The following is a 24,552-nucleotide window of genomic DNA, read 5'->3' on the forward strand; positions in this document are numbered from 1 at the left end:
TTCCGGCTGGTATGCGGATAAGCACTGGCAGGTGCGGGCAGGTCCGGCTGGTATACAGATAAGCATTGGCAGGTGTGGGCAGGTCCAGCTGGCAAGGAAACCACAGGCATGGACAGGCAAGGAAACCGCAGGCGCGGACAGGAGAGACAGGGCTCTGTTCACATGGAACAGACAGGGTCAGGTTAGTACAGAAAAGTAGCAAGTACACAGAGGATCAATACAAGGACAGGGTCACAGGACAGGGAGCCAGATTCACACGGGGTGTTTAATATGAAGTAGCGAGTGGACACACAACTCACAAAATGTAGCACAGAGACAACTGATTGGAGATAGGCACTGGTTCAGACACTGCAGGTTATGAGAAAGGTACTGGAACAGACACAGGAGGTAAAGAGAAAGATCAGACATAAATACAAACAGGTTCAGGCCTGGGAACTCAGCCCTCAGGGTGGCAGAAAACAGACTAGATACAGGACAGGACCTGGCAACTCAGCAGTTGCACAGAACACACTGAAAGAGAGTGTTGCTCAGGCACCTCCCAAAGGGTGGAGGTGCTTTCAGTACTCAATGCCTTACAGCAATAGGCTGGGGACACATTAGGAATGCAAGCATTGTTCCTTTTAGAATCAGGAAGTGCAGGTGCGGTTGCCCTAAGCATGCAGCCAGGAAGCAGAGGATAGGGAACACACTGCACGGCCTGGACTGGTGAGCAAGTCGGCATCCTTGCATAGTGAGGGATGTGAAGCCGTGCAGGCACGCTGCCAGGGATATTACAATGAAGAACAACACAACCCTACCAGGTGAGCACACTTGCTTATACGTTCTCTTTTCATACTCGGAAAAGACCCTATTGCGCTCTTTGTCTTTCCAGTATATTTTTCCTAATGTTTCTCCTAATGGTATAAAATTTGCACCAAGATATCTACATATCGTTCTTAAAATCACAGGAGGACTGGAATATATTTGCCACAAATTTTGAGACTTTTCGAAAAGTTGCAAATGAAGAATCAGGCAACAACATGTGGAAACCCTAAACAATGTTCACATTGACAAATTACAATAAAAAGAACACATACAAAATAGATTTCAGAAAAGGCGCAAATTGAAAAATTAATATGGCACAAACAAAAAAGCAAAAAACACTATATGCACACATTTAAAAAACTGGTTAAGGAACAGGAAACAAATAGTCATTGTAAATGGTACATTTTCTAAATGGTATCAAGTCAGCAGTGGGTACTACAAGGATCTGTGCTAGGAACGATTCTTTTTAAACTCTTTATTGTAGACTTTGTGGTGGGATTGAGAAAAAAGTTGTAGCTTTTACTGATGATACAAAATTATGTAGAATAATAAAAACTGAACTTGACAATACAATATTACAAAATGATATGGATAAGATGTCTGCAAGGGCAAACACAGGGCAGATGAGGTTTAATGTTGATAAATGTAGATGAATGCACCGCAGCTGGAGTAATCATATTGTTGCATATACATTAAAGGGAACCTGTCACCAGTTTTTTCCAGTATAACCTACGGTCACCACCCTTCAGGCCCATGTAACAGCATTCTACAATGCTGCACATATGACTCCAATTCGCTGTACATGGCAAAAAAAATAAGGCCATACAGTGTCTCCCTTCGCACTTCTGCGCAGTTACACTTTTCTCTGCCCTGCAGAGGGCAGAGAAAAGTACTGTTCTGCGCATGCGCCGGGAAAGGTCAAAAGTGTATCAAAGGGTCTTTTTTTTGCCTTGCAGGGTGAATTGGAGTCATATGCACAGCATTATAGAATGCTGTCACATGGGACTGAAAGGTGGTGGCTGTAGGTTATATCAGGTTATATCGGAAAAAAATGGTGACAGCTTCCATTTAAATGGAAATATACTAAGGATTACAAGTAAGATAAGGATTTAGGTATTCTACTTACAAAGAAACTAAGCAGCAATACTCAATGTCAGGAATGGATTACATGATGAAATGCTGCAACAAATTGAAATGCAGCAAATAATAGGATTCGGGGAATTAAACTATCCAAACATTCAATGGGACATAAAATCTTCTGCTTGTGCTAAAAGATGCAAGTTCTTATCCCCAGTTCAAGACCATTACCTCTCTCACTTGGTAGATGAATCAACCAGGGGAGATAATCTGGTTCTGTCAAATAGACTAGATACAATTTCAGATCTACAGGTCATGGAGCATTTGGGATGCAGTGATCATAATGTGGTAAGTTTCAATGTAATCTTCAATAAAACATTTCAAAGGGGAAATGCAAAAACCTGGAACTTTTGGAAAGCTGAATATCAACAAATTAAGGGAAGTGCTTAAACGTGTAGACTGAGAGCATGTCATGGTAACTGGGGATACCAAACGTAAATTTGGCATGTTTAAGGAAATACTACTAGAATCCTGTAGAAAATGTATACCCTCAGGAAATAAAATATCCATGAATAAAAAGATAACATTGTGGAAAAATAAGACAGTACAAAGTTTAATAAGACAAAAATAAAGGGCATTCAAAATGTAGAAGGCCGAGAATACAGAAATAGCATTTCAGGAGAATAAAGATCTCAAAAAGAAATCAAGCTAGTAAAGTTATCTACTGAAACACAAATCGCCACCGACATTAAAATAAATCCCACATTTTTTATAAATACATCAATGACAGAAAGAAAATAACGGATGGTATCTGCTCCTTAAAAGATGATAATAACAAGATAATTATAGAGGACAAAGAAAAGACTGAGATATTAAACAGGCTCTTTTCATCTGTGATCACCAATGTACTGACTGTTCCAGGGATCATTCAACAAGGCAAAAATCAAAGTTCACCACCTAATATAACTAGTTTAACACAAGAAGTATGCCTGCGTCTGAGCAAATTGAACATTGACAAATCCCTCGGCCCAGATGGCATATATGGATATTGATGGAATTAAGCTCAGTAATTGACAGACCGATGTATCTCATATTCTTAGACTCTCTTGTAACAGGGGTGGTGCCACAGGATTGGAGGATGGCTGATGTGGTATCGATATTTAAGAAAAGTACGAAGGTAGATCAAGGCAACTACCATCCAGTAAGCCTGACATCAGTAGTGTGCAAAGTTTTTGAGGACATTATAAGAGATGACCTGCAGAGATATATTGCAGATAATAATATAATGAATGACAAACAGCATGGATTCATGAAAGATAAGTCATGTCTAACTAACATGTTGGGGTTCTATGAGGAGGTAAGGGCAAATCTAGATGTTGGTAATGCAGCTGATGTGATTTATCTGGACTTTGCAAAGGCATTTGATACTGTACCACATAATAGCCTTACAATGAACCTCCTGAAGCAGGGACTAGGGGAAACGATATGCAGATGGGTAAGGAACTGGCTAAAAGACAGGAAACAAAGTGTCGTTGTAAATGGTACATTCTGTAAATAGGACATAGTCAGCAATGGGGACCGCAGTGATCTGTGCTAGGACCAATTCTTTTTAACCTCTTTATTAATGATCTTGTGGATGGGATTAAGAGTAAAGTGTCAGTCTTTGCTGATGACACCAAACTATGTAGGATATTAAAATCTGACCTTGACATTACAATATTGCAAAACAATCAGGATAAGATGTCTAAACAGGCAAATACTTGGCAAATGAGATTTAATGTTGATAAATGTAGAGTACTGCACCTAGGACGGAGTAATCCTATTGCTGCATATACAATAAATGGGATTACACTCGGGACTACAGAACAGGAGAAGGACATGGATATTCTGGTTGCAAGTAAGCTGAGCAGCAGTACTCAATGTCAAGCAGCAGCCGCAAAAGGAAAAAAAGATTTTAGGGTGTATAAGAAGAGAGATAAAATCCAGTGATCCCAATGTATTGTTAGCCCTTTATAAATCACTTGTGAGGACACATCTAGAATATGGGATCCAGTTTTGGGCTCCACATTTTAAAAAGGATATTCAGAAGTTAGAGTCAATTCAAAGGTGGGCAACGAGATTATTACGTAGGATGGAAGGCCTCTCAAATAATGAGAGGTTGTAAAAGTTGGATTTGTTTAGTTTAGAAAAAAGACGTCTCAAAGGAGATATCATTTTCATATATAAATATATGTGTGGTCAATACAAAGGATTGGAACATGGCTTATTCTTTTCAAAGACCATACTAAGGACCAGGGGGGGCACTAATTACCTGTGAAGGAAAGGCAATTCCGGCAATTAAACAAGTAAAGGTTCTTTACAGTTAGAGCAGTCAGACTGTGGAATACTTGACTGCAAGAGGTAGTAATGACGGATGCTATATCAGAATTGAAAAAATGTTTAGATGCATTTTTAAAAAGCAAATGACATTGGGGGGTATAGATAATCTAACGATAGAGAATGCATATCTATTTTCAATCCATGTAACTGTAGCACCCTGAGGATTCGGCTGCTACAGGGGTATTGCACCTCACTCCAGAGGTGTGGTATTCCACTCCCGGGTAAGGATGGAGTGTGGAACTGAGCTCAGTAGGCTGCATGCACTACATACATCCCATTTCCGGGGGACAGATCAACGGTACTCCCACCAGTATATGTGCAGGTACGACAGCGTCTGTCCCTGGCTGGAGTGGGAGGGGGGTGGAACATCCCAGTAGTGTAGGGGCAGATAGGGGGAGTAGTCTGGGTAAAGCTAGGAGCTCATTGGGTGCTAGTCACCTGGGCTCACACATAGAGGGAGTATATATGGTGGACACCATCTTAGGACAGGGTCTTTTTAGCCTGAGGAGCAGAGCAGAGGAGCTCAGCCAGGAGGGCTGACAGGGAGCTGTGGCTCCGGCTGGGCCCAGCTCCAGAGCCAAGCCTGCAGAGGGAGAGAGGAGAAAAGAAGGACCCAGAGAGAAAGACAAGAAGGGAACCCCAAGATCCCAGAATAAAGACAAAAGGGTGAAGGGTTGGCGAACAAGGGTACCGGATCCCAAGCTGGCAGAGGCCAAAACAAACCTTAGCCAGGAACCGGAGGTCGTGGGCAGGATCTGCCACGACCCTCACCAAATCCACCAGAATGGCACACCGAGCATAGGGTCAGGGAAGCCAGGGAAGGTTCAACCAACAAGAGACCCGAGGGAGCCGGACACAGGTGGATCCCTGGTGGGAATGGCCAGAGAGAGAGAGAGAGTCAGAAGGGAGCTCAGGACCACGCTCCGGAATCGCCTGGGGGTTAGCCGAGTCCAGGACCTGGTGGACGCAGCACGGCTCGGGTGGTCACTCAAGGCCAGAGTGACCAAAAGAACACCAGTAAGTAAAAACCCTGAACTGCATCTCCTGACTCTGAGTCTTCTTTCTGCATCATCACAACCCCCATCATCCACACCTGCTGCCCTGAGGCCATACCCCTCCCGTTGGGGGTTATACCATCACTGCTGCACATATACCACCGGCCTCAGCGGACTGCTCTGCAGCGGCGGCGTCAAAGCCGCAGTCAACGGGTGGCATAGTCGACAATCAAGTTAACATCTACTGCCATAGACTGCCACTTAGTTTGACACCCTGGGCACGGACCGGGTCACCGCCACAAGGACTACTACCCCTATCCAGATCCGGCTCCGGGTATCCCTTGCACACGGCCCAGGAGGGGGGCGTCAACTTTGGCGTAGTCGGCAGGATCACGTGCCCGCAACCATCGGGTACTGCGTGCCTGAAGAAAAGTTCGCATTTACCTCAAAAAGAAGTCTCCTGCCGGTTCCGGAGGGTCCCCGCCATCGGACGCCATCTCGGATCGGTTCCCGCCATTTGCCCGTCATCTGCAGTCTTTTCCCGCCATCCACAGAGTTTCCCGCCACTGGGAAGCGGTTCCCGCCATTTCAGAAGATTTCCCGCCCTGGCAGAGCGGACGCCATTATGGGCGTGCCAGAGGGTGGCAAGAGGCCACCTCCCATCGTGGGCCAGGACCAAGAATGGCGCCAAAAACGAAGACCGCCCCCACCAGCAGAGACTGCAATGATTGAGATGTCCATCAGCGTGGGGGGTCTGCCCCTGGAGCTGTCAATCACCAAGTTGCCCCAGGACCGCCCTCAATGTGGGCGGAGACAGAACAAAAGAGAGAAGATGGGAGCAGCTTGGAGGAGTCTAGAGGAGCCGTACCCAGAGATGGAGGGAGAAGCAGGCAGCACCGACCCTGTGGTCAGGAGCCTGATGCAAGCAACCACCCCACAAGACCTGGTGGAGATCCTGGCACAGCTCCCCCAAGACCGGGAGCGTGCACAGACCGCGCTGGAGGGCCTCGCACGGAGGATGGCCCAGGTGCAGCGAGAAACGCTGATGGAGTGGAGCAGGGAGATGGCCCAGCAGGCTGGAACCCGCCAGCGGAGCACACCACCCGCAACGAGGAGCACGCCTGCCCCTGAAGAGGATGCAGAAGGGACGGAGGCCGGAGACGACGCCGCAGAGGGAGCTGAAGAGACGGAGGCAAGTAAAGGGGACGTCACTACCCCAAGCCCAGCCACCGCAAGCCTACCCCCGCTCCCCGTCGCAGAGCCCGAAATCCCACTGATCGTGCCCGTTGCCGCACCGCTACCGCTCCAGACTAGGCCCCAAGCAGGAGCCGCGACCACGCCCCCTGTGACGTCACGCGCCTCAACCCTGAGCGCGGCCAAGCAGGAGACGCCACCGGCCTGGTCGCAAGGCCGAGTGCCCCCGGGCGCCGCCGTCTTCACGGTGCCCTTTACCTTCAGGGTACCCCAAGCCTGGTCGCAAGTCCTAGTGATCCCGGGCGCCGCTGCCACCACCGCGCCCTCAACTTCCACTGTGCCGCACCTGGGTGAGGACTTGCTTGCCCAGCACACTTGCCCGGATGGGCAGCCCTTTGTGTGGCCGCCGGAGTACCACCATCCCCGACTCCGGAAAGAAAGACCCCTGGATGAGCCCCTAATCCCAGTTCCGGCGCCCGTCAAGATGACCCCGCTCTCTTTAGAGGAGGCGCAGTTTGAGTGGGACCCCGCAGAAGGAGACCTCATCGGGTTCACTCAAGAGACCCGGGCGGCTGCAGCGGAGCGTGCGGAGTGCTGCCGCCAGCAGTTGAAAGTCTTTGAGCGAGAACAGAGAGAGAGACGGGTCCGCGAGGAGCGGCTGCAAGTAAAGAGTGCAGAACAAAAGAGCCGGACCCGAAGGAACCCCCGTGCAGCCCACGGTCCCCGTGCCACCGGGACTGTAATCAAATTCCAACTGCAGCACGGTTGGGGCTTCATCAGAGATCATCACACCCCCGGCGACATCTTCGTGACCAGAAGAGATGTCGAGTCCCACCTACCGGAGGGACATAGAGGTCGTGACCTTTACCTGGGTGATGAGGTCACCTTCACCCGGCACCAATGTGCCAAAGGACCCTATGCCCTTCATGTGCACCGACTGACAGAGAAAGAGCTGAGGTGTCAGGAGGAGCAAGAGGACCTGAACGGGTCTGAATGGTACAGGGAGGAAGCATCAGGAGGACGCCGCTACTAAAGTACGGTAAATGGAACTGTAAAATAGTTACCCGTGAAGGGTACAGGAACTGTTACCATTATAGTCCCCGTTGGGACCAGTGAACTGTTCCAGTGTGTCCCATCTCCCCACAGGCTGAGGACTGTGAGCAGCCATCCCCTTTTCCCCACTGGCCGAGGACTGAGAGCGGCCATATCCCTTGTATATAGTTGCGCTTCCTAAAGTGCCCCCTACCGGTTTTATAGGAAACTGTTTTTTCTACCAGAGACTGTGGCACTTACCTGGTCACAATTTGCACAAGTGGCCAGAGGTCAAAAATGTTTTATATGAAGAGTATTATGCTGCTGATATATATATATAGTGTTTTATATGTTTATGATGTTTTTGCAAAAATTTTGTATGTTTTTGGATATTTTGCTCTTTTACAGCCCGAGGACGTGCTGTGATTTACCAGGGGGGAATGTAGCACCCTGAGGATTCGGCTGCTACAGGGGTATTGCACCTCACTCCAGAGGTGTGGTATTCCACTCCCGGGTAAGGATGGAGTGTGGAACTGAGCTCAGTAGGCTGCATGCACTACATACATCCCATTTCCGGGGGACAGATCAACGGTACTCCCACCAGTATATGTGCAGGTACGACAGCGTCTGTCCCTGGCTGGAGTGGGAGGGGGGTGGAACATCCCAGTAGTGTAGGGGCAGATAGGGGGAGTAGTCTGGGTAAAGCTAGGAGCTCATTGGGTGCTAGTCACCTGGGCTGACACATAGAGGGAGTATATATGGTGGGCACCATCTTAGGACAGGGTCTTTTTAGCCTGAGGAGCAGAGCAGAGGAGCTCAGCCAGGAGGGCTGACAGGGAGCTGTGGCTCCGGCTGGGCCCAGCTCCAGAGCCAAGCCTGCAGAGGGAGAGAGGAGAAAAGAAGGACCCAGAGAGAAAGACAAGAAGGGAACCCCAAGATCCCAGAATAAAGACAAAAGGGTGAAGGGTTGGCGAACAAGGGTACCGGATCCCAAGCTGGCAGAGGCCAAAACAAACCTTAGCCAGGAACCGGAGGTCGTGGGCAGGATCTGCCACGACCCTCACCAAATCCACCAGAATGGCACACCGAGCATAGGGTCAGGTAAGCCAGGGAAGGTTCAACCAACAAGAGACCCGAGGGAGCCGGACACAGGTGGATCCCTGGTGGGAACGGCCAGAGAGAGAGAGAGAGTCAGAAGGGAGCTCAGGACCACGCTCCGGAATCGCCTGGGGGTTAGCCGAGTCCAGGACCTGGTGGACGCAGCACGGCTCGGGTGGTCACTCAAGGCCAGAGTGACCAAAAGAACACCAGTAAGTAAAAACCCTGAACTGCATCTCCTGACTCTGAGTCTTCTTTCTGCATCATCACAACCCCCATCATCCACACCTGCTGCCCTGAGGCCATACCCCTCCCGTTGGGGGTTATACCATCACTGCTGCACATATACCACCGGCCTCAGCGGACTGCTCTGCAGCGGCGGCGTCAAAGCCGCACTCAACGGGTGGCGTAGTCGACAATCAAGTTAACATCTACTGCCATAGACTGCCACTTAGTTTGACACCCTGGGCACGGACCGGGTCACCGCCACAAGGACTACTACCCCTATCCAGATCCGGCTCCGGGTATCCCTTGCACATGGCCCAGGGGGTGCGTCATAACTATGTAACAATGTAACTAAAAACTCGACAAAAAGCATGCACAAATGCAATAATGAATTTGACCCAAATGTTTCTCTTTTTCTAAACATGAAACATTGAAATATCTAAAACAAAATAGAAAAGCGTCACACGTTGCTTATGACGCGCCCCTGGGCCTGTACTGAGTAGCGTTGCGCACGCGGGGGCCTACCCGGAGCCGGATCTGATAGGGGTAGTAGTTTCGTGGCGGTGACCCGGTCCGTGCCCAGGGAGTCAAACTAAGTGGCGGTGCTTGTCAGAAGATGTTATATTGCTCGACTACGCCACCCGTTGAATGCGGTCATGAGACCGCCGCTGCAGGGCAGACTGCTGAGGCCGGTGATACGGTTGAGCAGCGGGGATGGTATAACCCCCAACGGGAGGGGTATGGCCTCAGGGCAGCGGACGTGGATGATGAAACACTCAGAGACGGTGCGGTGTAGTTCAGGGTCTTTACTGGTGGCAAAGGTAGACCCTCCCGGAGTACTGGCTAGCGATCGGGGCCTGGTCAGTCCGTGAGCAGATGGAATCTCCCCTGGCCAGGTGGAGTTGTAGGCCTCCCCAACTAATCGTACTCTTCTGGTTACCTTGCTAGAGGCTGATAAAAGTAGCCCACATCCCTGAGTGTACCGTGTGGTGCTCACCCGTATGGCCGGTGACTCGGGGCCTTCTGGTAGCTTCCGCTCCACGACGGCGGTGCTGGTCCCTTGCGTGTGACCGTGCCTTTGGGTTTCTTGGCCAGAGGACCTGAAATCCCCTGCCGGGCGGTTTCTGCTGCTGGGTAAGGATTAGTCCCCACAGCCTCGGACTCCGGGTCCGGTAAGAACTCTTCAATCAGGGCGAGCTCTACAGCTTCCAGCCCCTAATTCCTTTTAGCACTGCTCCCACTGAGCTCCTGATGTTCTTTCCTATAGCCGCTCCTCTCCAGACCAGACTATGTCTACATCTGGGACTCCTCTTCTTCTCTTCTTCCTAACCCTGCCTCAGCCCTAGTTTTATATAGGGGAAGTTCTTCCCCTCCCAGGACTGGGCAGGAGGTGTGGCATGCATAGCATTCCTGACCAGGAGACCTCCCACCTGCTCTCAGACGTAATATTGCTATTACTGTGGAAACCAGACCCCTGGGGTGCCACATTCCCCCCTAGTAAAATTTAGTACTCCGGGACTAAACATATTTTTGTAAACATAACAAGTATAAACAGAAACAGCATAATAAAGAAAAACACATTTGGATGGTCACGGCGTGTCCGCAACCGGGTGCAGTTTTTGAAGAAAACAAGGGTGTCCATTTCACCAAGGAACAGGGAGCCGTAACCAGGTAGGGGTCTGTCCTACCCCGAGTCCTTAACAGTCTTTAGTCCATTCCTGGGTTACGCTCCAAACATATGTACAAAGGATTCCGGATAATCCCTAAACGACACCTATAAAATAACTAAAAATACACAATTATTTGCAAGTAACAGGAAACAGGTAAATACAAATAAACAGTCTAAACACTTAGATCCTCCAACGTACGGGCAACTGGCCTCTAGTGGCTCTAGTGGACCTACGGATCTGACTGACTGGTCCTGAGCTACGGGGTGTAGGAGCTGTCAAAGATAAACTGGGCAGCTGTCTACGAGCTCTTTGGCTCACTAGGGGTACGGCAGGCTCACTATAAGCAGAGGGTTGATCCTCCTGGTCTGCTTGTGTGGGGTCTTCTGCCTCCTGGACCGGCTGCTCTTCCAGCTCTACCTGTTTCTCCGTAGGCACTTGGGATGCTGGTTGGAGGAAGGTTAGGACGGGTACCACAACAGCGCCATTTACTTGAGTCCAAGACCGAGGGAAGTCTCCGAGTACAGTACTAACCATCTCCTCCCTTTCCTCTACGGGTTGAGGATTTTCTTGATCTTCTTCAGGGTTTCGTAACTGCTCGGGACACTTCTTCAGATGATCTCGGGATACAATGGCTGTGGTTTCTCCTCCGTCCTTACTGATTGTGCAGACTTTCGGGTTCTCATGGCTTGAGGGTAGTACGGTGTACGGGTCCTTCTCCCACTGGTCGTCCAACTTGTGGAGCCGTCTCTTCCTCTTCAAGACCTGCTCTCCAGGTACCAGGGGAACAGCGGGAGCATATTGGTTGTAAGTCTTCTCCTGTCTTTCTCTAGCTTGACAGAGACTTCGCTCCACGCTCTCCTGTACTTTCCGGTACTGCTGCTGCCTTTCTGTGTCCCAGTCTGCTTCTGGTGAAGTGTCCTCGGGTGTCAGGACTCCCATCTCCAGATCAACAGGGAGCTTACCAGGTCTTGCTCTCATTAGGTAAGCCGGGGTACAGTTGGTAGAACCTACCGGGATGTGGTTGTATAGGTCCCCCAGATCAGGCAGTTTCTTAGGCCACAGATTGCGTTCTTCCAGGGGCAATGTTTTCAGAAGGTCTATCACCACCTGGTTCATTTTCTCACAGAGTCCATTGGTTTGCGGATGATAGGGTGTTGTTCTTATCTTCCGGCAGTCATACAGAGTGCAGAACTCCTGGAAGACTTCCGCTTCAAAGGCAGGTCCTTGGTCCGTCAGCACCTGCTCTGGGTATCCGTGTGGACGGCAGAAGTGCTGCTGGAAGGCTCTAGCTGCTGTTTGAGCCGTTAAGTCCTTAACGGGGACGATAACCAAGAACCGGGAGTAGTGATCCACGATGGTTAACGCATAGACGTAGCCACTTCTGCTGGGGGTCAGTTTTACATGATCCAAGGCTACCAGTTCCAACGGCTGCCTGGTGACGATGGACTGCAGGGGAGTCTTCTGGCTGGCACGGTCCTTCCTTCTTAGGCTGCATGGGCCACAGTCTCTGCACCACCTCTCGATGGTTCCCCTCATGCCTACCCAGTGGAACAGCCCGCGCAGCAGGAACTCCAGCTTCTTCCACCCGAAGTGCCCAGCTCTGTCGTGGTATGCCTCCAGTACCATAGCCGCGTCTCTTCTTGGCACCACTACTTGCCAGATCAGTTCATGCGTCCGGGAGTTAACCATTCTGCGGCACAACTTCCCCTTGTAAAGGAACAGTCGACTCTTCTCAATCCACAGTTGCTTGGCCTCGTCCGGAGCGTCTGGGTCAAGGCGGGCATCTGGCTGAGTCAGCATCTCCTTCACCAGTCGGACGGCGGGGTCACTGTCTTGCGTTTCCGCCCAGTTGTAATGAGGTAAGGGATTGAACGTAGCGGATTGCTTACTCCTTACACGGTGGGAATACTGGATAGTCCCATGACGGTGGAACGCGGGGAGTTCAACCTCTTCCAGTTCCTCTGGATCTTCCCCTACGTCCGGTAGGTTTGGCATTCTGGACAAGGCATCCGCGTTGGTATTGGAGCGTCCTGCCCGGTACTTGATCGTGAACTCGTAGTTGGACAGGCGGGCCATCCATCTCTGCTCCAGGGCACCGAGTCTTGCCGTATCCACGTGTGTCAACGGGTTGTTATCCGTGTACACGGTGAACCGGGAAGAGGCGAGGTAGTGCTTAAAGCGTTCGGTGACTGCCCACACCACTGCCAGGTATTCTAGCTTGAATGAGCTGTAATTCTCAGGGTTTCTTTCGGTGGGTCGCAGTTTTCGGCTGGCGTAAGCAATTACCCGTTCTTTCCCCTGCTGGATCTGGGACAGTACGGCTCCTAGCCCGATGTTACTTGCGTCGGTGTAGAGGATAAACGGCTGGTTGTAATCAGGGTACGCCAGGATCTCATCCCCCGTGAGGGCCATCTTCAGCTGGCGGAAGGACTCTTCTTCCAACTTCTCCCATCTGAAGGGCGGCTTCTGGTTCTTGGCCTTCCTGGACTGGCCTATCAGGAGGTCCTGCATAGGAGCTGCCTTTTTGGTGAAACCCGGAATGAACCTTCGGTAGTAGCCTACCAACCCGAGGAACTGCCGCACTTCCTTTACGCTGGAGGGGCTTGGCCATTCCTTAATTGCGGTGATCTTATCAGGGTCGGGAGCCACTCCGTCAGCACTCACCACGTGTCCCAGGTACTGCACCCTTGGTTTCAGGAGGTGACACTTGGAGGGTTTCACCTTTAGGCCGTAGTTTGCCAGGGCTTCGAACACTTCTGCCAGGTGTTTCAGGTGGTCCTCGTAGGTCTTGGAGTAGACGATGACGTCGTCCAGGTATAACAGGACCGTCTCGAAGTTTCGGTGTCCCAGACAGCATTCCATCAACCGTTGGAAGGTTCCTGGTGCGTTGCAGAGTCCGAACGGCATGCAGGTAAACTCGCTAAGTCCCATCGGGGTGGTGAATGCGGTCTTCTCCCGGTCCACCTCTGCTACAGGAACCTGCCAGTACCCGCTAGTGAGATCCAAAGTAGAGAAGAAGTTAGCAGATTTTAAAGCAGCCAAAGACTCCTCTATCCTTGGTAAGGGGTACGCATCTTTGTGTGTGATACGGTTGATTTTCCGGTAATCTACACACATTCTCATGGTGTTGTCTTTCTTTTTAACCAAGACTAGTGGAGCTGCCCAGGGGCTACAGCTATCCCTGATTACCCCAGCCTCCTTCATGTCTCTAAGCATCCCCTTGGCGTGTTGGTAGTGTGCAGGGGGTACGGGTCGGTATCTCTCCTTTATGGGAGGATGGTCTCCCGTGGGGATATGATGTTCTACCCCCTTTACTCGCCCGAAGTCTAACGGGTGTTTACTAAACACTCTCTCGTACTCTTGAACCACCCGATATACTCCCTGTTTCTGGTGTGAGGGAGTGGAGTCAGTACCCAAATGTAGTTGCTGACACCAGTCCTCTATTGTTTTCTTAGAGCCGTTACCTTCCTCTGGTTGAGATGGAGGCAAGGGTTCCACGGCCTGTACAGAATTCTGGTTTATGGTGAACAATTTAGCTAGCGTGGCATACCGGGGCAGGTGTACTTCTCTCTTCCCGATGTTTATTATGTGAACGGGCACCCTCCCATGGCGTACATCAACCACCCCCCGTGCTGTCAGAATGGTGGGCCTACTGTTTGAGTAGACGGGTTCTACCATTGCTTGGTAGTCTCTACCTCTTAGACCAATAGCTGCCCGGCACCAAATCATCATTTCACTTTTTGGGGGCATGGCAATAGGGAACGGGTCACACATTCTCACGCTTCCAATCTCACCACCGGAGAGTTCCACCTGTTGCCGCCGCATCAGTGCCCGGATCTCTTTTTGGAGCACTCGCTGCTGGCCGGAGCTGGCGTTCTTGGCAACCTGCTGTAAAATGAAAATCACCTCTGCAAGACAATTTTCAATCACATTAGTTCCTAGCGTTATCTTTGGGTGACTCTCGCGCTTGTCAATGTCTACAATGATCAGTCCCTGTGCTGCCAGTTCGACTCTACCGATTTTAATGGTCATCTCTTTGAATCCGATCTGTGGCACGGGTTGACCATTGCTGGCGATGATACTCAAGTCGTCGTCAGGGTAGCGGGTTATATCCGAGTCATTCCAGTACTGCTTGAAGAGCACGTACGGGATGGTGGTGACTTGTGACCCGGTGTCAAGTAGGGCACTCATAGGAATGCCATCCAGTACCACAGGCAAGACTGGACGTCCTCCCACATATTTGTCACGCCAGTTCGATGGGCCTGGTGATCTTATTCCTAGGGGTTGGCCCTCTACCCCAGGTTGTGCCAGTTTAAAGGACAGTACCTTGCCATATGTCCGGGTTGATTACAGCGGCGGCAGATGGGTTGTCCGTCCTCGTTGTATCGGTCGCTGGGTCTTCCTCTGGCCGGTGGGGTCCTCCTTGGTCGACGCCACGGGATGTCCTCCGGTCCGGATGCCAGCTGGATCTTCCCTGGAGCAGAAACCTGTAACGACTGCACAGTTCGGGTTAGCGCAGCAACGCTTTTAGCTAGCTCTTGGACCTGATGGTGCAGGTCTGGAGCCGGGTCATTGTTCAAAGCCTGCGCATCAGCTCCCACAGGCCCTGCCGACAAGGGCGCCGCCTCCTGGTGGTAAGCGGTAGTAGGGCGCCTGTGGGTCACAACGCCACCCGGTGCCGGTTCTCGGAGCACCCGGATGGCTCTGTCCTTGAACTGTGCAAAGTCCAGATGAGGATCCTGTAAGGCCATTGCCCGCAACTGGGTTCGGTGGTCATTGCAATATAGTCCCTCTATAAATTGTTCGGTCAACAGCCTGTCCTCGTTTCCCACGCCATCAGGGTCGGTCTGCTTAATGGCTCTCAGGGCCTCTTGTAGGTTTAGTGCATAGTCCCTTATATTCTCATGTGCTCGCTGTTTGCACCCGTAGAATCTAAGCTTAATCTCAGCTGAGGTGCGGGTATCAAAGGTGTCCTTCAGCCGGGTTAATATCCCTGCAACAGTCCTCCTCCCAGGTGGCCAGGACTTTACCTCCCTTTGGGCTTCCCCGGTTAGTTGGGCCACCAGGATGCTCACTTTTTGCTCTTCTGTGAGGGGGTACACCTGGAAGAGGCTATCCAGCTTTTCTCTAAAGTCATTCAGGGTATGTGACTCCCCTGAGTACTGGGGTAGCCAGGCTGCCCCCAGGATATAGGGCATAGTGAAAGGCATGACCGCAGCAGCGGTGGCGCTGGCGGTGGCTGCGGCAGTGAAGCTCTCCTCCGTATCCGACATCTTCCTCCCCCCTAGTGGACCGTGGCCTACCTTGCGATGATCCTCTTCCATAGGCCGCGGCTCCGCAGTGGATCGTCAGGGTCGAGGACCTTCCGTCGCGCTCCTATGACGTCGGCGTCTGCTGGGCTCCTTCCAGGACCTTACGCAACGTCCGGACGTGAGGCGGGGCTTCAGTTCTTGCGGGCTTTTCGGAGTCCACGCCCCTCTTCTTCCCGCGCGGCGCCCTCAAGATGGCACCCAATGGCGGGAAAACTCCACAGATGGCGGGAAGAAGGCAGAAGATGGCGTCGGATGGCGGGAATCGGCTCCAGATGGCGGGAAACGACTCCGGACGGCGGGAATGTTCACCACAGGTAAGTATAAAAGTCTCTTTTTTCAGGCACGCAGTACCCGGTGGTTGCGGGCACGGGATCCTGCCGACTACGCCAAAGTTGACGCGCCCCTGGGCCTGTACTGAGTAGCGTTGCGCACGCCGGGGCCTACCCGGAGCCGGATCTGATAGGGGTAGTAGTTTCGTGGCGGTGACCCGGTCCGTGCCCAGGGAGTCAAACTAAGTGGCGGTGCTTGTCAGAAGATGTTATATTGCTCGACTACGCCACCCGTTGAATGCGGTCATGAGACCGCCGCTGCAGGGCAGACCGCTGAGGCCGGTGATACGGTTGAGCAGCGGGGATGGTATAACCCCCAACGGGAGGGGTATGGCCTCAGGGCAGCGGACGTGGATGATGAAACACTCAGAGACGGTGCGGTGTAGTTCAGGGTCTTTACTGGTGGCAAAGGTAGACCCTCCCGGAGTACTGGCTAGCGATCAGGGCCTGGTCAGTCCGTGAGCAGATGGAATCTCCCCTGGCCAGGTGGAGTTGTAGGCCTCCCCAACTAATCGTACTCTTCTGGCTACCTTGCTAGAGGCTGATAAAAGTAGCCCACGTCCCTGAGTGTACCGTGTGGTGCTCACCCGTATGGCCGGTGACTCGGGGCCTTCTGGTAGCTTCCGCTCCACGACGGCGGTGCTGGTCCCTTGCGTGTGACCGTGCCTTCGGGTTTCTTGGCCAGAGGACCTGAAATCCCCTGCCGGGCGGTTTCTGCTGCTGGGTAAGGATTAGTCCCCACAGCCTCGGACTCCGGGTCCGGTAAGAACTCTTCAATCAGGGCGAGCTCTACAGCTTCCAGCCCCTAATTCCTTTTAGCACTGCTCCCACTGAGCTCCTGATCTTTCTTTCCTATAGCCGCTCCTCTCCAGACCAGACTATGTCTACATCTGGGACTCCTCTTCTTCTCTTCTTCCTAACCCTGCCTCAGCCCTAGTTTTATATAGGGGAAGTTCTTCCCCTCCCAGGACTGGGCAGGAGGTGTGGCATGCATAGGATTCCTGACCAGGAGACCTCCCACCTGCTCTCAGACGTAATATTGCTATTACTGTGGAAACCAGACCCCTGGGGTGCCACACTTACATCCATGTTTCACTGCAGCTCGCTTGTATTTTACAGAGACAAATATTATCGAACAGTAACCACTAACTCAACATGGGATGTAGACAAAAAAATTGGCAAGAAAGTTAAATGTTAACATCAGCCAAAAAATAATTATCTTTCATTGTTCTTAATGGAGCTCTTAATTTCAGACATTGTTTCTCTATAAACAGTTTTACAAAAGAGGATGAAATCAACAGTACAAACTACAAGAATAGGCTAATTTACTGAAATTATCCATTTAATTAATGCACTTTTACAATTCTCACATTTGAATTGCTTAGGTCATTACACAGCCTGAGCATGTTTTTGTCATTAACTGTTTTCTATTGTGTGTTTATTCTTGTCTGAGAATTACTATTCTATTTATATTACTAAAAGTGATCTGCTGGTGGTTATTCAGATGAAAATTAACCCCCGTGAAACATGGATTGATTCTTATATCTATACTGTATGCATTCTAAAATTCTGAAAAATATATGATTAAGGGTCTGGCATTTTAATTTTAAAAGGGTTCTCCACTTAGGAATTATTTTTTGTAGTTTGTTGATATGTTTAAAGAGTAACTGCACTTGTAGAAAATGTCTGACATATTAGAATCTCACCTCCCCTCTAAACATTAAAACATAAGAGCAGAAGTGCCCAGCTGAACACTGCTTTCCTTTTTATTGAGAACTAGCTGTACCCGGCCACGTGTTGCTGTGGCTCAATCTGGTTAAATGGAAAAGAGAAAGCGCACATTTCTAAAATATTTAATTTCACAATGCTTGTGGGTCTACAATATATATTTTTTGTTCTCTGTCTGTGTATATATAGAGATTGTCCAGTTTTCCCACTCTAGAACCTGCAACATATAATTGTCCATGTGAGAAGCAATCCGTGTCTAGATTTAAACCGCACAATTCTAAAGATTGGCCCTGAGCTTTGATGATGGTGATTGCAAATGCAAATCAAATTGGGAATTGCAATCTCTTAAATTGAAATGGTATATCCGTTGGAATTATAGGAATGCGAGGAATGAGAACATCTTCAGCTTTGAAAGGTCCTGTCAAGAGTCTTGCTTCAACAACGTTGCTCATTAATTGTTTTACTGCAAGCCGCGTGCCGTTGCAAAGCTTTGGCTGGTTGATATTTCGCAACATGATAATTAGCACGCCGATTTTCAATTGCAGTACATGTGGTGGCATCCCCGATAGATCGAGTGAATTAAAAAATTCTGTTGGATACTTAACCACTTCATCTGCTTCCACAACAGTGTCAACGGACTTGTATATGACTGCGTACCTTTGAATGTTGCTTTTACGTTCATCAGATGAGTATAGCGTGTGTTGCTTTTACGTCCAACAGCTGGTATATAAAAACATAGTAGGTATATAAAAACATGCGTGTATTCGAATGCAACGTTCATTTTTATTTATATAGATTATATATTATATATATTTAATATACTGTATATACTGCTCTGGCAAAAATTAAGAGACCACTAAACAGTTTTCTATTGGAAAGCATGGAAAGAAAGGTGGAAAGCATGCCAAGACGCATGAAAGCTGTGATTAAAAATCATGGTTAGTCCACCAAATATTGATTTCTGAACTCTTCCTGAGTTAAAACATGAGTAATTTGAGGTCTGAAAGCACTGTTTCTTTTTTAGTATTTTGACGCTTTATCATTTGCTGCAAATAAATACAAAATTTTTAGCTTTAAATTTTGGAGACATGTTGTCAGTAGTTTATAGTCTAAAACAACAATGTACATTTTACTCAAAAATATACCTATAAAGAGAAAAATCAGAGAAATTGAAAATTTTGCAGTGGTCTCTTAATTTTTGCCAGAGCTGTATATATACTTAAATTTGTATTTATATAGATATATATCAGATGGGGCAATGCTGGCGCTGTTGATAGTTGTGTCAATCAGGCAGGCATGGTGGCAGCCTGTACCCTGTGACCCCTGTAGGCCTGTACTCTGTACAGGTCACTAAAGAGGTTGGTACTTGCTGTCAGGTGTCATAATGGAACTGGTCAAGTCAGAGATTGCTAGTTATGCAATTCCCTAGTACAGAGGGAATGTGACAGGAGGGGGCACAGAGATGAAGGTAGGCGGTGGCAGAGAATGAGGGGGTTATCCGCTTGACATGTCCCAGGCTGGTACCAGCCAGATCACAGCACCGCTACCGCCGGTGGCATAGTGGGATTTGCACTCAATTGCTATCCGCCCACTGCTGCGAGGATCGGGCCCAGCGCAGCACCTAGTGCGGAGGCCGTGACCTGCACCTCTCCGTGCTGCCTCCCTCTCTCATTCTCTCCCTCCCCTGCTTGTTGTTGCGCAGTCGGAAATAAGACTCACCTGCCGGAGAAGAAGAAGCCACAGCAGCAGTGGTGCCGGAGAGCAGAGGTGGCTGCCTCTCAGGCGGTGGTGGTGATGAGCAGCAGCGTAGTTCAGCACTGAACAGTCTCGTCATTCCCCTTTCCCCTAACCCCCACGGGGGACACAAAAGGAGCAGAGCACAGGCAGCAACTGGGGCAAATGAAGGAGAGGGAGAAGGGTTTATGAATGAGATGTAACTAAGGGGGGGAGAATGCCAGGTGGCCGGGGAGAGTCAGCCTAGGACTGAGCTCGTAATGCCCCCCTCTCGCTGTTGCTTTTACATCCAACAGCTGGTATATAAATACATAGGAGGTATATAAAAACATGCGTGTATTTGAATGCAACATTGTGTCAAAATTTCAAAGCAATCGGTGAAGAACTTTCCGAGATTTAAGATTTTGAACAAACGAACATTTACATTATATTTATATAGATAGATATATATATCAGATGAGGCAATGCTGGCGCTGTTGATAGTTGTGCCCATCAGGCAGGCATGGTGGTAGCCTGTACCCTGTGACCCCTGCAGGCCTGTACTCTGCACAGGTCACTAAAGAGGTCGCTAGTTGCTGTCAGGTGTCACAATGGAGCCGGTCAAGTCAGGGATTGCTAGTTATGCAATTGCCTAGTACAGAGGGAATGTGACAGGAGGGGGTACAGAGATGAAGGCAGGTGGAGGCAGAGGATGAGGGGGTGATCCGCTTGACATGTCCTGGGCCGGTGCCGGCCATATCACAGCACCGCTCCTGCTGCAAGGCTCGGGACCAGCTCAGCGCCCAGAGGAGGGCCGCGGCCTGCGCCTCTCCATGCAGCCTCCCTTTCTCCTTCCCTCCCTCCCCTGCTTGTTGTTGCGCAGTCGGAAATAAGACTCACCTGCCGGAGAATAAGAAGCTGCTGCAGTGGTGCCAGAGAGCAGAGGCGGCCGCCTCTCAGTCAGTGGTGGTGATGAGCAGCAGCATCTTTCGGCCTCAAACAGATGGTGTCGTCATTCCCCTACACCACAACCCCAATGGGGGACATGAAAGGAGCAGAGCACAGGCAGCGGCTGGGGTGAAAGAAGGAGAGAGAGAAGGGTTTATGAATGAGATGTCACTAAGGGGGGGAGAATGCCCGGCGTCCGTGGAGAGTCAGCCTGGGACTGAGCTCATAACATGCCCCTCTAACTGTTGCTTTTATGTGCAACAGCTGGTATATAAAAACATAGTAGGTATATAAAAACATGCCTGTATTCGAATGAAACGTTGTGTCAAAATTTCAAAGCAATCAGTGAAGAACTTATGGAGATTTAAGATTTTGAACAAACGAACATTTCCTTTTTTATTTATATAGATAGATAGATATATCAGATGGGGCAATGCTGGCGCTGTTGATAGTTGTGCCAATCAAGCAGGCATGGTGGCAGCCTGTAACCTGTGAGTACTGCAGGGCTGTACTCTGCACAGGACAATAAAGAGGTCGGTACTTGCTGTCAGGTATCACAATGGTGCCGGTTATGTCAGGGATTGCTAGTTATGCAATTCCCTAGTACAGAGGGAATGTGATAGGAGGGGGCGCAGAGATGAAGGAAGGTGGTGGCAGAGGAGGAGGGGAAATAAGACTCACCTTCCGGAGAAGAAGAAGCCGCAGCAGCAGCGGTGCCGGAGAGCAGAGGCGGCCGTCTCTCAGGCGGTGGTGGTGCTGAGCAGCAGCGTCTTTCTGCCTTGAATAGATGGTCTCATCATTCCCCTTCCCCCTAACCTCCATGGGGGACACAAAAGGATCAGAGCACAGTTAGCGTCTGGGGCGAATGAAGGAGAGGGAGAAGGGTTTATGAATGAGATGTCACTAAGGAGGAAAGAATGCCGGGTGGCCGGGGAGAGTCATCCTGGGACTGAGCTCGTAACACCCCCCTCCTCTTGCTGTTGCCTTTACGTCCAACAGCTGGTGTATAAAAACATGCATGCATTCGAATGCAATGTTATGTCAAAATTTCAAAGCAATCAGTGAAGAACTATTGGAGATTTAAGATTTTGAACAAATGAACATTTACATTTTTATTTATATAGATTAGAGGACAGCATCCTTCAGCTAAACACTTCTGCACCTTCCCTTCATTGATTACATTTGTTGGGATCATTTAAAATGTTTATTTTTTCTCAAGGCATGGTCTAAGATATGGAACTATATGTCAATACAGTTACAAACAGATGTGTTCTTCCTTACCTTTTCTCTTGGCATACTTGAGTAGTGCAAGCTAACCTGCTTAAAACACCACTCCAGCATTTTTATTTTATTTCAGCACTGGAGTGATGCCACTAATGTAAGTTCCCTGACTCTAGTCTTATACTTGCCAGGCGCCGTCTTCAGCTGTTACTGGTGCCACTTCGGTCCCTCAGCACCATCTTGTGACTGCAACTTCTGACCGACCAGAAGTCAGAGGTAACTATCACAAGCTCTCAGTGTAAGTCTATAAGAGCCTTGGTCTGGCGTTGTTCTGGACATCTGGCTCGCCCAGCAAACACTGAAGCAATCCGGCAGGTCAAAAACTGCAGAAGACCGACGGAAGCAGCACCGATAGCAAATGAAAACGGCGACTAGTAAGTATGATGCTAGGGGCAGGAAACGCTGGAGTGGTGCGTTAAAAGAAAATATGATTTTGTGCTACTCTGTCAAGAGATGTTTATACAGTGTTTATATGTTTGAACCCAGTGATTGTTATGTTAATTGCAGTCTATTGAGGGTTTTTCCAGCAATTTATGATACCATGTTGAATTTGCATTGTCAGAAATTGAACTTCTTAACAAATCAAACACATTAGTACATTTACAATAATGTAACAAAAATAATTCTGACTTATATACTGCAAACATATTTTAATCTGTCATTTAAAATATACTTGTATTGAAAAGTATAGACAATGCTTTTCATTATATATGTAATTATGGGATACCAATACATTAGTATTTTGACCACACTTGCATCCCACTAATATTCACCATTCTTATATCCCAAAAGGTGATTCAGGCATGTCAGTATATATAGAATGGCAGTTTTTACCAGAATATATCTACTGACCATACGCCAACTTATACAATGTAGAAAATTTTTCTGGACTAGAAAAATTAAAAATGATTTTTAAATTCTGCAGATACTTGGGACACAGGGAGTTTTCCTGAATTAATAAAATTAGCTAATGGGATGAAATAATACAGTTCGGCTATTAAGGAAAAAAAAAATAGGCGTGTAACTGAATGCTGAGGTCTGCCAAGGTAATGACAAATGGATCGAAGATAAAAGAGATATTTTATTTCTAAAAAATATAACAAAAAAACAACGCGTTTTGTTGCAGAATTTACACCTTCCTCAGATTTGACTTCCTACCTCTTGTCCAGATGGCATTAGATTTTAGAGGAGTGCAGCCACACAAAGCAGCAGCCCACACCTGCTAGGAGGTTTGCATTATCCCAGCCACACTTCATTTAGAGTTGTGCCTAAATCTTGCACAACTCCATCAGGTTAGTAATGTATTGTATATCCTGCTCACTTTATACTTTGTGAAGTTATCATACAAGGGTGCTCCCCTCTCTTTTCTTTTCCTTTTTAGATTCCTGAAGTTCTACCATTACGACTGGTTCCTACTGCCCATGCTATGGCATTTCACACATGAATACGTGATGCAATTAATTATGCTCCAAAATGACAAACAGCCAACACTCCAAACCTCATGAACAAATATAATCCACACACAAGGCATCAGTCGTTGCATGATATAATAAGGGAGGATACTGTAAATCATATTAAAAGGGTACTGTCTGTAATAAAGGAAAACGCTATACATTATAAAGCAGGCCACTGTATGCACTAATGGATTAAGCTATACATAGTGGATGACCCAAATAGAGCAATAAAAATAGAGAATTTGTAAAAAAAATATCCCATTTTATTAAATATTTCATTAAATATACAAAAATATTATTCAATAAAGTGTGGAAGTAGGTCAATGGTGAAGACACAATGAATGGACAGTAAGCACATAGGGAAAAGTAATAAATGTATATACAGCTCTGGCAAAAATTAAGAGACCACTGCAAAATTTTCAGTTTCTCAGATTTTTCTCTTTATAGATATATTTTTGAGTAAAATGTACATTGTTGTTTTAGTCTATTAACTACTGACAACATGTCTCTGAAATTCAAAGCTAAAAATTTTGTATTTACTTGCAGCAAATACTAAAAAAGAAACAGTGATTTCAGACCTCAAATAACACAAAGAAAACAAGTTCTTATTCATTTATAAACAACAACACTCATGTTTTATCCCAGGGAGAGTTCAGAAATCAATATTTGGTGGAATAACCATGATGTTTATTCACAGCTTTCATGCGTCTTGGCATGCTTTTCCAATAGAAAACTGTTCAGTAGTCTCTTAATTTTTGCCAGAGCTGTAAGTATAGCAAGAAAGAAAAATGGTGGAAGCAAAAAGTAACCACAGTATATATGTTCAATGATATTAAGTGCATTTCCATGATGTGCCCTGAAGGTGGCAACCGACATGTGGCTCGAGTCTTAAACCAAATGATGATCAACCCAAGAACAATTAGGCTGTTTCAGGTATAAAACCAGCAGTAATAAATATAAAGCCTATTGAAAGGTCTAATAATACAAGGGCTTACCCATTTAATAACGTGTCCCTGTGTGCAACCGCAGTCCTGACACATGTTTCACATGCGCTTCCTGTACATTCTTTGTGGACGCTTTACTGCTACTTTTTGTAGCATTATGGGAAAGTCTAAAGAAATCAGCCAAGATATCAGGAAGAGAATTGTGGACTTGCACAAGTCTGGCTCATCCTTGGGTACAATTTCAAGATACCTGAAGGTGCCTCGTTCATCTGTACAAACAATTATACGCAAGTACAAACAAGATGGGAATGTCTAGCCATCATACTGCTCAGGAAGGAGACGGGTTCTGTGTCCCAGAGATGAACGTGC

This window comes from Phyllobates terribilis, unplaced genomic scaffold (genome assembly GCF_046119375.1).
Source record: "Phyllobates terribilis strain yellow unplaced genomic scaffold, ASM4611937v1 Scaffold_5__5_contigs__length_657084704, whole genome shotgun sequence".
In the NCBI taxonomy this organism is placed as follows: domain Eukaryota; kingdom Metazoa; phylum Chordata; class Amphibia; order Anura; family Dendrobatidae; genus Phyllobates; species Phyllobates terribilis.